This window comes from Zalophus californianus, chromosome 1, assembly GCF_009762305.2.
Source record: "Zalophus californianus isolate mZalCal1 chromosome 1, mZalCal1.pri.v2, whole genome shotgun sequence".
In the NCBI taxonomy this organism is placed as follows: Eukaryota; Metazoa; Chordata; class Mammalia; order Carnivora; family Otariidae; genus Zalophus; species Zalophus californianus.
Window position 1 is genome coordinate 212228478 of NC_045595.1, and position 14143 is coordinate 212242620.

A 14143-nucleotide genomic window follows, 5' to 3' on the forward strand; every position below is an offset into this window, starting at 1 on the left:
TAGACCCAAGTCTGTCCGGTTGTAAGGTCCCTGCTCCTGCTGGGCTCCTGCCACAGGCTGCCGTGGGACAGTAAGCACGACCATGAACGTTCTCCCCTTGCTCATCTAATTGTTCCAACAACCCTACAAGGTAGAAGTCACTGATCCCATTTTACAGATAGGCAAACTGAGGCTAAAATTTTAAGTTACCGCTCTAAGCAGCTCACAATGAAAACCCAGATCTTGTCCCTCCTAGTTCAGGCTCTTCCTGCTACTCCAGAGAACACCTGGTTGGTTCACTGGTGAGCCTTCCAGGACCTTAGAACCCAGAGTTCCTCTGAGCTATGGAGACGCTACCCAGGAGCTAAGTAAGGTGGTGGGCTCCGATTGGCTGAGGTTCTGGATCCTTCGCAGTTCTCACATTCGGACACCACTGGCAGCCCCAAGTCCTTCCTGGCCCAGGATTTCGGGCTGATTCCCTCTGCGGGACGGTCCGGTGGGGGTAGGTGAGAGTCCTCCGCGCTTCCGGTGCACCCTCTACCCGGACTGCACTGCCCCGTAGCTGCCACTAGATGGCGCTGCAGACCAGGGCGGGAGGTCCCTTTGTTTCCTCGGCAACCACAGCCCTGTTTCTCTGGCTCCTTTTTTTTTTTTTTTTGCTCCGTTTGAGCCTTTTGCCTGCAAACGACCCCGACCTGGAATCGTTCCGCAGGGCTTTGGAGTCTGCTGGGGCGGGTCCCGGGGGTCCCGGGGGTCCCGGAAACTGCCGGGGAATGACGCCGGGCTTCCAGGGTGTGAGAGCAGTGAGTGACTTCCATGCGCTGCCCTTGCGTCTGTGTGGGCGCGCCCCGCGTGGACCCTGCTCTCCCCCCAGGACAGCCCACGGGAGGGAGACGCCTCCTCACCCCTCCCTCTCCGTGTCTGGGAGGGAAAGGGCAGCCACACCAGGAGACAGTCTCTAGGTGCAGCAGAAACCCCTGGGAATGAGCCCGCGGTCGGCGTTCCCTACGTAGGGACTCCCCAGGGGGACCGCGACGCCCCGCTTGCAGCAAGTTCTCGGGGCTCCAGCAGCGCGCGAGATCGGGCCGGCTGGAGGACAGCGTTTGCGCCACAGAGGAGAAGCGTTTCTGGCCTGAATATAGCTTGGGCGTCTTGCTGGGTCTACATGCCCGGGAGGTTATGGTCAGGCAGGACCCGGGGCATGCCCGGCATGGAGGGGAGCCAGGGTGGCCCCAGGCTGGCCCCACGTGAAGGACACTGAGTCTCGGCTGGGTGGGGAAGGGTCATTTCCAACACCAGGGACTGGAGATTCTCACTTTTCCAGACCCGGGACACCAAAGTGATTCTGATGGAAAGAAACTGATGGTAAGCACTTAGCTGGGAGTTCTTGAGAGTTTGCACCCGGCAAGTTGGCACGGAATTGTGGGAGTCAGGGTGGCGTTGAGGTTACCGGCACTGGCTCTCCCGCATGGGGCATGTCCCCTAGTTTCTCTGAGCCTCAGTTTCTTCACCTGTGAAGTGGGGATGGTGCTAGCATCGGTCAGGCAGCTTTGGGCTACAAAGTAGTGGAAACATCAACTCCAATAGGCTTTAACGATAAAAACCATTCATGACCTCTTGCAAATTAAAAGTCTACGGCAAGGTGGGCTTCAGGTGAGGCTTGCTCTTGCAGCTCTCAAGGACAGAGGTTTGGTCCATCTTTTTTGCTTTCCTTCCATGGTCTCAGCTTCAACCAATAGTTCCCTCTGTCCCCCAATAACTATGAGAGGTAATCAGGACTAGGTGCTCCTTCACTCCTGCGTGGCCAAAGAAAGACAGTGTCTCCCCCAACCATTGATCGGAGGAATTATGTCTTGGTTGAAACATCCCGGGGGGCACATCAAGGGGGCAGGCATCCTGCCGGTCAGTTTCAGCCATCCAGAGGTCCCTGGAAACCACAGCACACGGGAGAGAGACAGGCTCCATGTTTTGATCTGCACCGCCAGGCAAAGGGCAGAGGACTTGAGGCGATTCTGAAGGAAGTTGTAAGGCTCTTGACCTCTCAGCCTCACTGGGGCGCTGGCCTGTCTCCAGGCTCTGTGGACTCCATCTCCCAGGGGGTTTCTGGGGATGAGGGGAGAATAACACGGTCTTATCAAGTGATTTGTCGAGACTGCTCTTAGTGGGCCAACAATGCCTTCTTATTGGATCGTTCACACAGGAAGGGTTCCCATCTCCTCCTGGAAGCCCTCCCAGGGATGAAGGCAGCCTGACGTTGCTTGAGGGGGCTCTGGGTGATGCTGACCCCTTCAGAACGTTCACCGAGAGGCCCTGATGACCGGGGGTGGACACACATGGCCCATTTCTTGCTACCACTAACTTGAGGGGCCAATGTTGGCACCCTGAAACTGTGGGAAGAGAACAGAGGCCCCAAGATATTAGTGACCTGCCCCAATCAAGCAGTAGGTGCTGGAGCTGGGCCAGATTTCCCAGGGGGTGGACTGCAAAACATGAGTCCCACAGGGGCCCCTGGGCGCTCCGAAGTGGGGAGGAGGGTTTAGGTCCCAAGAGATGAGAGGCAGCCTGGCTACCCACGGCCACACTGGTGGTTTGTGGCAGGACCTCCTAGCTGCTTGAGTATATGGTGGCCAGGGCCTCCATCTAGCCGTGGCCATGCCGTGACCTTGACCTTCACTCTCCGACTTGACCACCCAGGGCAGCAGAGGAGACTATTTAAGATGACACAGGGGCGAGCACAATGCCTGGCCCCGCAGGTGGGGTGGGTAAACATCAGCCCCACACCTGCCCTTGCTCCGGAGCCCTCCTCCCTCCGGTGGACCTGGGCAGAGTGGGGGGCTCACCACCCGGCATGACCTACAGGGCCTGGGACTGTGGGGCAGAGCCCTCCAAACAACAATCCCTGGTCTCCCTCTGAGCAGCTCTTGGGGGGCCAGGCATCGTGCTCAATGAGACATCATCTTCCGGGGCCCCCCATCACCTGGCCGCGGTGGGGAGCCCTGGTCAGGGAGGTGGGTGGCCCGGGGAGGAAGCCAGCTGTGGAGCCCTGGTGGCAGGTAAAGGGGGCAGCTCGCTGCTCACGCCACGCAGGAAGGGGCATCTCCGTGGCCTCACCCCTCCGTGGACTGGCTGGCTCGCCCTCCCTCTGGGGAGGGATTGGCTCCCCCAACACCCATGAGCGAGAAGGCCTTCCCTGAAGTCGTCAGCTCTTTGCTCGAGGCAGGCCTCCTTCGTGAGCCTCCCCCCACTTGGCCAGGCCCACAGTGACCTGCTGTCCCCCAGTAAGGTCCCCCTGCCCACAGCACACGCTGACACTGACATAAGCTGGTCTCTCCGGGGGCCTGGCTGCTCAGGACAGGAAGGCAGACCCACCCAGTATATGCTTTCTCCTTCCCAGCAAGGCTGGTGTGATTCTTCACCCGCTCAAGGGCAGACAGGAAGGACCCTACACCCTGCAGGAGCCTTCTCAGCAGCCTGTCCATTCATAAAGGCTGTCGACTGATAAGCTGGTCCTTCTGTGCCCTCCTTGGGGCAGCAGGGCCATGACTCTCTCTGGGCAGCCCCAGGGTCTGGGGTGACCCAGCTTTTCAGGTTCACACAGAGCTCCCCCCTCCCACCCCACGCCCAGAAGGAGGCCACGCCGCAAGCTGCAGGGCCTCTCCCCTGAGCACCTCCCTCACCTGCAGCCAGGGGGACGGGAACAGCATGGAGGCCGGGGCGGGGGGGGGGGGGGGCGGGGAGGAGGTGCCTCGGGATCAAGGTCACTGTCCTGGGGCATGTCCACTGCCCTGCCCTGGCTCCGGCTTCTTGGCCCTCAGCTTCAGGGCGTCCCAGCTCTGCGCCCGCCTGCTGCTGACCAGTGCGCATCAGGGGGCTACTCTGCATGGGGAAGGGAGCATCGGAGAGAGCAGGACCCAGCCTGCATTCCCCTCCGCACCCATCCCAGCCCTGTTGTGGGAATGTTGAAAGACAAATCCCTTTCTCCCATAAAGGGCAGGAATCATCTTTTTTTTTTTTTTAAAGATTTTATTTATTTATTTGACACAGAGAGAGAAAGACACAGCGAGAGAGGGAACACAAGCAGGGGGGCTCTGAGAGGGAAAAGCAGGCTTCCCGCGGAGCAGGGAGCCCGACGCGGGACTCGATCCCAGGACCCTGGGATCGTGACCTGAGCCGAAGGCAGAGGCTTAATGACTGAGCCACCCAGGTGCCCCAAGGGCAGGAATCATTTTAATCCTCTTTCAACAGAGGCTCCAGTCAGGGACTATTTTGGGGGGAAGAAGGATGTGCCCGGGCTCCCCAGGACCATCTTTAGGTTCAGTGATCTTCTAGAAAGACAGGACACAGAGGTTTAGTTTATCCTAACAAAAGGTTGCAGATGGAAATCAGCAAAGGAGCTGTGCAGGGAGGAGTCCTGGAGAGCAGAGCAGGGGGATCACCCCACACTCAGGCAGAGCTGGACCATGGGGGTGGGTGGGGGCTTGGCTGGGGGCTCCATGCCCCAGCCGTGGAAAGCGGCCGGCGCTGGCCAGCGGGGTTGGGAAGAGCTTCCCTCGGTCGTTCTGGCTGCCTTGTATTTTCCACATCTCCAAGTGTTTATAAATATTCTCTTTAGAGTAGCAGAAGTTGCCATCGGCTCAGCAAAATAAACAGGTCGGTAACCATGGTGATCCGAGTATTTCAGTCCTGGACAGAAAGGACTTCAGGCAGACGTGGGGTTTAATCCGTTTATCCAGGGGTTTGATTCAAGGCAGCACTGACCTGATTGAAAAACTTAGGTCTCTGGGAACCGGTATTTCTCATCTCCCTGTCCGTCCCCATTTCGCAGCCTTGGAGCTCTTTGGAGCTGCCGGAGCCCAAGTCCAGCTCCTGAGGCCCCATGTGGTGCCCCGGGCGTGTGGGCTTTTGCCACTCCTGGGCTGTGGGGCCAGGGTCCTGCGAACCGTGCTCCGGGCTCCCTGCGCCATGGCCCGGACCCACCAAAGGTTGGGTTTCTTTCTCACCAAGCTGTTGCCAAGAAGCCCAAGTATTGCAAAGTTCATCGGCGAACTCCAGTCTTATTTCTGTGGATTTTGTGATTAAAGGATGGGGTGGGGGGGGGGGGTGGACACAACCACAAAACCCCAAGGAACTAAGAGTGAGACAAAACATACTCAGCTTGCAGAATTTTCAGTGGAAAATTACCCCCACATCACCAGCAGTGCACATCTCAAGTCTGGAGCGTTGTTTACAACCACCTGTAGAAGTTCTGAACGGAGCCCGCCCCTGCGGCATCCTCACGAGTTTGGGTAAGAGATCCCTGCACAGCAATGCACCCGTGGGGCCATTCTGAGCGTGGGGCATATCTATATTCAGATGCCAGGAAAAAAGATGCAAGTTTGAGTCTTCTACACCCTGTAATGGGAGACGGGCGGGGAGTGCAGAGGAGCCAGGGGACAGACAGTGGCACAGAGCCTCCCACATCCCCCAGGTGTCCAGAGGCCTCGATCCTCGATCCTTGGAGGAGAGGCGGCCGGGGCACGGCCAGTGGCTGGTCCCAGGCTTCCGGTCCCTGCAGGCGCACGTTGTTGCTGGGGCTCAGCTGTGGCTGGTAGCATTAGAAGTGTTTTGTGAAAACCATGTTAGAATACTTAGAAAATCCAGAAAAGACCCCATAGCTTCCTTCCTGTGGCTCTTCCCTCCTCATTTACTGGAGTCCAGAAGGTTCTGTGGCCCCTAATGAACAGATGAGGCAGCGATGAGAGCTGGGTGTCTGGAGGCTGGACACACTAGGGCTGAGCCCGAGAGGGTCAGCCTGCTGGGGGCTCTTACTGCTCAGCGACCTTTGCTGGTCACTGGGGGGCTGGGACGAGGTCAGGCCTGAGGGAGAAGGGCCTGGAGCAGAGTCCCAGGGCACTGGTGTGCCCTTCCGCGGTGAAGCATGCTCGCAGGCACCGTGGAGACTGTGACCTTGAACCTCAGTGCCCAGCAGGGAGCTGGGCTGCACGGCGGGCCCTAGGTGAGCAGGCGGGGGAAGACTTCCCTGGGGCTGGAGTGTGGGGGAGGCACGCAGGCTGCAGCTGAGCCGGGGCCCCTTTCTTTCATGCCTGTTGTGACAAGCTTCAGCTTGCCCTCCCTCCTACGATAGGCCGGGCCCTGCCGCCGCCAACCCCTCTGCTTAGCCAGACCTTCCCTGCCCGTCTGACCCGGGAGCCGAGAACCCCTGGCCTCCTTCCCTCCACAGCCCACGTGCACGCAGGGCCCTCTGAGAAACGGCAGTTTCAGGTCTCCCTTGCTGCCCGTAAATCTGATTACGTACCTTGGTGACAGGTGTCACCACCTTCTCCGTGGTGGAGCGGTAAGGAGGCCATCTCTTCTTCCCGGCACCAGCTTCTTTACCCTCCGCAGGGCTGAAGGAATGAGCAGCCTCAGGTGTCCCTGTGATTCTGGAGGACTTGGACACTGTGCGGGGGGCCCCGTGAGTGCACCTCCAGCCCTGTCCTCGATGTCACACCATCCGCCACTCAGGCGGTGCTGCCCGGTCCTCGGCCGCCAGACCCTGACTTCCCATGGGAGCCATGCAGGTGGTCTCTGAGCTAGAGCTTCACCCCCTCCCTGGGCCTCACCCTCCCCTGGGCCCAGTGCTCAGCCCCGCACCCCGAGGTCTCGGGTTTGTCTTCCCCTCGCCTTGTGGCCCGATCTGGGGATGCTGAGGGGACACAGGGAGAGGATCAGCTGGAGATACCAGGCCGGGGGGGGGGGAGGGCGCCTGGGGGCCCTGGCAGAAAGAGGAGCCTGGCACCCCAACGGCACGCCCCTTCTGTCCCCAGGCAACAAGTCCATCGTGTGGATTTGTCCAGACTTCGAGGCCAACACCCCTGAATCTGGAAGGGCTCAGGGACCTCTGGCTGGTCCTAGATGAGACAGTGGGGGACAAAGTCTGCCGAGACCTGGGGTGTTGGGGGTACCTCTGTGGCAGGAAGCGGTCCTGGTCTCTGACCTGTACCCCTCCTTCTCTCAGCAGCTGCTTTGGTAAAAATGCCGTCTGCTTGTCCATGTCCCGGGCCCTGACGGCCCCCGCCCACCTCCCTGCACCTGCTCTCAGGTGGGGCACAGCGGGCTGGAGGCAAGCGGTCAGGTGGAAACCTGAGCCACGCACTTGGAAGACGGGGCGGGGGGGGGGTAGGCGCCCGCTCCCCCAGCCCAGCTGTGCCCGAGAAAAGAGGCGTTTTCTGCTTTGCTGATCTGCCTGAAGGACACAACGCCCAGAGATGGCTCTCTCCCCAGTCAGTAAAGGACAAAGGCAAACACAAACAGCACTGGTCTTGCTGGCTCAGGGCCACGCTGCGGTCGGGAATTCGGCATATTCTGCAGCTGCGTCTGTTGGGAAACAATGCACAGCAGCCCTTGTCCTGAGGACATGGGTTCACTTTCAACCATGGCTGTTTCTGGGAAAAGAGAACCCAGTCCTCCCAGAGAAGCGGGCTTCATAAGAACTCAACCCTCCTCTGCTTCCTGTTGCTGCCATGGCCAAGGGGGATCCGTGCAGGGCGGCACCGCCTTAAGCCCTTCGCGTTCATGATCCTGATTAATCCTCGTAAAGACCTGATAAGATCAATACTGCGGCCCTCCTGCCTCTTGAGTGAAGCTCGGCGACTGCCCAGGGCCCCCCTCGGCCGGTCCCCGCCACGGCCGGTCATAGTGGTCCAAGAAGGGGGCGGGGAGAACCACGGCAGCTGTATGCACTAGGCTCCCGTGGTAGCTGTAACAAGTTTCCACAAACTTGTGTGTCTAAAACAACACGAATGTATCACCTTATGCTTCTGGAGGCTGGAAGTCTGACACAAGCCTTACTGGGCTGAATGGAGGTGTCTGCAAGGCGGGCTCCTCCGGGAGGCTCTGGGGGGAGACGTCCAGCTTCCAGAGGCCACCCCCCCTCCCTGGCTCGTGGTGCTTCCTCCACCTCAAAGTAGATCGGCGGGGCCGTCTCTGGGCCCCCATCGCTCTGGGCTTCTCTCCTGCCTCCCTCTGCCACACTGAAGGATCCTCATGACTCCTTTGGGCCCCCTGGGTAATCCAGAATAATCTCCCTATTTTGAAGCCAGCTGATCAACACCTTCAGTTCCATCTGTTACCTTGATCCCTTTGCAGTGTAAAATAGTACACTCGCTCCCGGGGTCCGGGGGTGGGACCTGGAAATGCGTTCAGCTGGGGGTGGCGCGTTCACATCGGCGCCCCCCATGGCCCCCTTTCCCCCGTACCTTGGACTGGCCGTCCCTGCCCCTGATCTCCACCTCTCCCTGCAGGGTGGGCTGGTGCTGGCTCATACTGGCTCTGGGAGCCCAGGGTTACCTGGTATTAATAAATCCTATCAATGTACAGTTAAGTATAATAAAACAAAGGTAACAAATGCTCCAGACTCATCACTTTGTAATGACTTTATTACAAGTTCCTGTCACCTGCGTTCTGTGGTTATTGGCGTCTGCTGGACCCAAATGGCAGAAATTCTGACACTTTCCCCACCCGCATGTCTTGTCCCAGCTCTGCGTTCAGCGATGTTGTGGGCACAGCTTGCGATTAGCCACGACTGGACAATGAGCAGTGCGGACGCGAGAAAACACTACCAATCAGGGCTGGACTGACACTTTTGTAGATTACCTATACTTAAGAAAGTGATGGAGAAATTATTAATAATGCAGATGAACTTGTTTGTAACGGTTGCGTGGGGAAAAGCACAAAAGACCGTCAAATCATAATTGAACCGCGACTGTTAAGTTGGCTACCAATACAACAATTTGGCAAAATGATCAAAAGCGCTCTGTGTAAATTCATTGGCTCTATGGAATTTGCAGTAAAAAGTACCATCTGTTTTATTATTATTTGCAAATTACGCGCTACACTCCCTTTACACCAACAGAATGGAGAGTACATGGACCCACGCATGTATGCGTGCACTACTTTTTGCAGAGGGCTGGTTGTGAAACCCTCACCAGCACGCTGCTGCCCCCTCCCCTGGCCTCTCCTCCCAGCACCTGTGTGCTGGGGGCTCAGCCTCTGAACCACTCACACTTTCCAGAAGCTTCCCTGCTGGTACACACGCTGTTTGCTCAGTGTGGTGTGACCCACCCCGCCCCACCCGTCCATTGCTTGGCGGCTCCTGCTTGGCCCTAGGGCATAGCCCAGGAGCCACCTTCCTCAGGAGGCTGTCCTGGCCCCAGGCGGTTGAGTGTTCTCATTGCTGGGCACGGAGCCTAGCACAAGCCCTCCATGGCAGGTGCTCAAGAGATGTCACTCCATGGACTGGTAGAACACTCCTGTAAGGAGCTGGAATAATTCCTGACTCAGGCAGGACTTCCTGTCTCTCCCAGGACAGAAGGAAACAGGGGAGGGAACCAGGCACTGATGTAGACACAGTTGGGAGGAGCCCGGGCACCCAGCAGGTGGGTTTTCCGGGTACGTGGCTGGGGATGTCTGGAAGAAGGACCCCCGCCACCTCCTTCAAAGCCTGCCATCCCTGACAAAGGGTTTCCTTATGCAGATCCGCAGGGGAGCCCAGGATTTAGGGCAGATTAGCTGCCTCCCCAGGGGGGACCCTGGGAACTGAGATCCTGCCCAGGTGTGCTGGAGGAGAAACAGGGATGGGGGTGAGGCAGTGCACAGGGAAGCAGCTCCCAGGGCAGCCCCCGGCACAGTCAGCCCAGATGTGGAGGCAGTCCGTGTGGGCCCCCTCCTCCACCCTCACCAGGGCTCAGCGGCAAAGGCTGGGCAGTGCTCACAGGAGGCAATGCAGCCTCACCCCACGTCATGCTGTCGCGCTGCTCCCCGCGGCTGGGACAGGGGGCTGGGGGCGGAGGGGAGGCCAGATGCCACCCGGAAGGGATGCCAAGTCGGGTAAATGACGGCAGCGCTGGTGGTACCCTGCTGTGCCAGAGGCTGGGCCAGGTTCTTCCCGCACATGCAAGTCCATGAGGGCAGGACTCAGGATCACCCCCTTTTACAGAGGGCAGACCGAGGCTTGCCCCTGGTGATCGTCAGCACCAGGACAGCCTCTTGGGTCCAAGCCCTGAGACCACCACACAATACTTGCTGAGTGTAGCCTTAAAATGCTCGGTGCCCGGCCTGGGGCTGCAGATCTCGCACAGGGCGCCTGCTCGGCCCTCTGTCTTCACCCGCTGGGGGATCCTCGCCTGTCCCTGCCGGACCGCAGTTGGAGTCAAAGGAAACCACCAGGAACAGGCAGGAAAACTTCCTGGCCTCGGGCGGGGAGGAGGCAGCAGGAGGGAGGCATGGCCCAGCCACAGAAGGAGCGGGTGCTCCTGGGCAGGGCCACAGAGCGGCCTCAGCCCCGTGCTCTCCCCTGGCGGCAGGACTCACCTGCATTCCTTCAGAGTCTCCTGGGTGTGGCCGGGTTGCTGTGGCCACCGGGAGCCACCTTCTCCTACAAGCTGCAGAAATTCAGGACAATAGGCCAGGGGCAGGAAGGGTTCTCCGAGCGGCTCCAGCTGGGAACATCGCCAGATTTTTCAGTGACTTTGCAATCACAGAAGTGCTTCCAGCCAGAGGAGCGGTGGGCTTCGAGGCGGCAACAAGGTTCGGGCAAAGGCCACCTGGACTGTTGGTTTATCCTGCCCCCTCTGGACACACACACACACACACACGGACACACACACAGACACACACACGGACACACGGGGCGCGCTCACACACACACACACGGACACACGGCACACACAGCGCCCCCAGTGGCCACGATGGGGATGCGCTGCCCCCTCCCTGCTCAGACAGACTTCCAAATATAACCCCTTAGAATTTTTTGAGTACTTGCTGCTACAATACCCTCCCTCCAACAGTCTCTTGAGGAAGGCTCTGTTCTTCCCCGTTCATGTTCTGGAGGAGACCCCTGCGAGGGGGAGTCCGGTAAGGAGGGGTGGAGGTGAGGGGGTGCGGAGAGGAGAGGGCTGGGCATGCAGTGGGAGGCAGGCGGCCCTGAGCTCAGGGAGCGGGTGCAGGTGGGCTCGGAGTGAGTGGGTGGTGAGGTCAGACGGCAAAGAGGGCTTTGTTTCTAGGGAGTCGGGCAGTGGAAGGCAGGCCAAACCCGCGGCCAAAGACATTGCTGGTTTAAAGGAGGGTTCTGTTTGAGTTTGGGGCCAGGGGCAGGTTTGGTGGGGAGGGAGGGAGTGGATGCTGGAGAAGTGGGGGTGAGGGGGCAGTCCCTGGGTGAATGGTGTCAGCAGGGTGGGGACACTGCCAGCCCCTAAATGGAGGGGAGAGCAGAAACATGTGGATTCAGTGGGAAGAGTGTGGTGCCACGTGGAGGAGTAGAAAGTGGGTGGCTCGCTTCCTGGTGCAGCCGGAGGTGACGCCATGAGCTCAGAGCAAGGGCCTGGGCAGTGTGAGGAGCAGTTAAAAATGGGGGCCTGACGACTTTCTGCCATCTTAAACATGTTTTATTTTGAGATCATTGTAGGTTCACAAGCGGTTGTGAGAAACCGTTCAGGGGGACCTGAGCTCTCTTAGCCCCACCATCATGCCCCTTGCAGGACTCCGGTGCTCTGCCACGTTTGTTGGTACCTGGGCTCTCCCAGCCCCTGTCCTGCACTCCCTTTCCCCGTGGTGACCATGTTCCTGGTGTTCTCATCCTTGGCTTCCAAAGCCGTCTCTTACCTGTCAGGAAGACCTAGCTGCCCACCTGCAGCTTCACCTGGGAGGACTCCTGATGACCAGTCCTAATGTTTGGGCCTCAGGGACGAGCAAGGAGGTAGCCATCAGCCAGGTCAGTGAGGTGTCTGGATCTGGATGGGAAGGCAGGTTAGGGGGACTTATAAACTGGCGGAACAGCCAAGAACAAAGTTAGAAAGGGCAGTTTCTAAGCAGCTCGGGCGGGGGGGGGGGTCCAGGTAACTGCCCCTGGGCAGAGTTGCCCCCACTCCAACATCATCCTGATCAGGGTCCCGGATGAGAAAGTTCCATTGACTAGGCTTGTGTCCAAGCCCCACCCTTTGCCAAGGGGGAGGAGCTCCTTGGCTGAGGGTCCCCCAAGCCTGCATGCAGTGGCCAGTGGTCAAGGGCAGCCTTCCAAAGTCAGGGAGCTGCGACTAGAGGAAGAGGGGAGAGACAGGCTAATTTGACTCCGCAGACCTTGTTCAGTGTTGTGCAAAATTATAGGTGGAACCGGAGGCCACACGTTCCAGTGATATTCACATGACAACCCTGGGAAGAGCGAGTGGACACACGTGTGTTTGAGAACGCCTGGGGTGGACCCCATCTGATGCTGTGTCGACAAGCTCAGAGTGTTGAAAACGTGTGACTCTAAGAACAAACAGAGCTGCAGTTCTCTGGGATTCTACTTAAGTGAGATTCTACTTAAGCTATGATGGTTTATTTTCTATAACTCGTAGCCTGGAGACTATAGTGTTCGTTTTACTTATTTGTGCTGAGACATCGTATTTCCTCACATCTCCTTTGTTATGGGAATTTGGACTTACTCATCGACCTCATTATATTTAACCCACAGACTCTCTTGTTTTAATAACCCAAGCTGTGACATAAAACAATGGTTTTAGATTTTCTCTTAATAGGGATAATCTCTGGTTTTGCTCTTACATAGAAAACAATGCAATGAAAATGTAACTGGCAATTAGAGCTGGTACCCTTTTAAGATGCACTGCACACCTTCCAGTTTAAAGACGGTGGTCTAAGTCAGCACTCCCCTCTGCCTCGAGGAAGATGCGCAAAGAACTAGCACAATGAGGACGAATGCACGAAGTCTCCCTCTGATGGGGGGGGGGCCCCGCACCTGAGACTGCGAGCTGGGAGGCAGGTGGAGCGCGCCCAGAAAGCAAGGCGTACTTGGGGTGGAGAGACGATCCCAAAGTGGCAGGTTTTAGAAAAGACACCGAAAGAGTGCACGGCCAAGGGAGGGTGTCTGGAATGGACGGGGCAGGTGAGGCCAGTGCACAGGCGGGGGGAGCTCCCCCAAGCCGGAGTTGGTTCTGGGGAGCGGAGCACGTGGGACTGGATGGGGAGTTACCCGGAAGCCGTGTGTGGATACGGCACCTTGCTACAAAAAGAGAGAGTGTAACCTACGGAAATCCGAGGGAACTAAGGTCAAACACATGTCAGGTTATATACGTACACTGGACAAACCTAACACCTAAACCCGCAGGTCTGCGCCCTGTCTAGAAGGCACTCCTAATCCCGTGGGACTGAGGAAAGTTGAAAACCCAAAGGACGGGGAAGGCACAGGTAGTTAATGTCGGGCGAGGCAGAATTTAGGAGCAAGGCCAAGAAGGGCTCTTTAGAATAATAAAGAATGCAATTTATAACAATGCATCCCAGCTCTGAATACTTAGGTACCCAAAATGTTTCAACACCTAAAGAGCAAAAGTTATAGGAAAGGGGATGGCGTGTATCCAGGGTCACAGTGTTAACAGGAGGCATTTAAGAAAATGACTGTTACGGTTTACTTGTTAACTTTTTTGGTATTTTCCCCAGTATTTTACTATGAAAAAGTTTCAAAGACAGTTGACCCTTGAACAACGCAAAGGTTGGGGCCACCAAACCCTGCCTGGACAAAAATCCACGTATAGATCCCCCAAAACTTAACGACTAAGAGCCTACTGTTAGCTACAAGCCTTCCTGATAACCTAAACAGTCAATTAACACCTCTGTCGTATGTTATATGTACTATATGCTGTGTTCTCATGGTACAGTAAGCTACAGAAAAGAAACTATTATTAAGAAAGTCATAACAAAGAGAAAATACATTTACAGTATAGTACTGTATTTAAAAAAAAATCTCCATCTAAGTGGACCTGCGCAGTTCACACCCCTGTGCCTCAAGGGTCGAAGGGACAGAGGGAGGTTGAAAGAACGGTACAGGGAACACTCCTAGAGCCACCCATCATCGGAGGACAGCCGGCGAGTGTGCGGGCTCAGCTCACCCATTGCCTACTTTTCATGTCTTTCAATGGTTGGAAAACAATCAAAAGACCCATGAACATTATGTGAAATTCAAATTTCAGCATCCATAAATACAGACCTACTGCATTTATTTTACATGTGGTCTGGGCTGGTTTCTTGCACCAACGGACAAGGTAAGTGGATGGATAGAGATCGTGTGGTCCATAAGGTCTAAAATATTTACCATCTGGCCCTTTACAGGAAAACTTTAACTGACCCCTGTCCT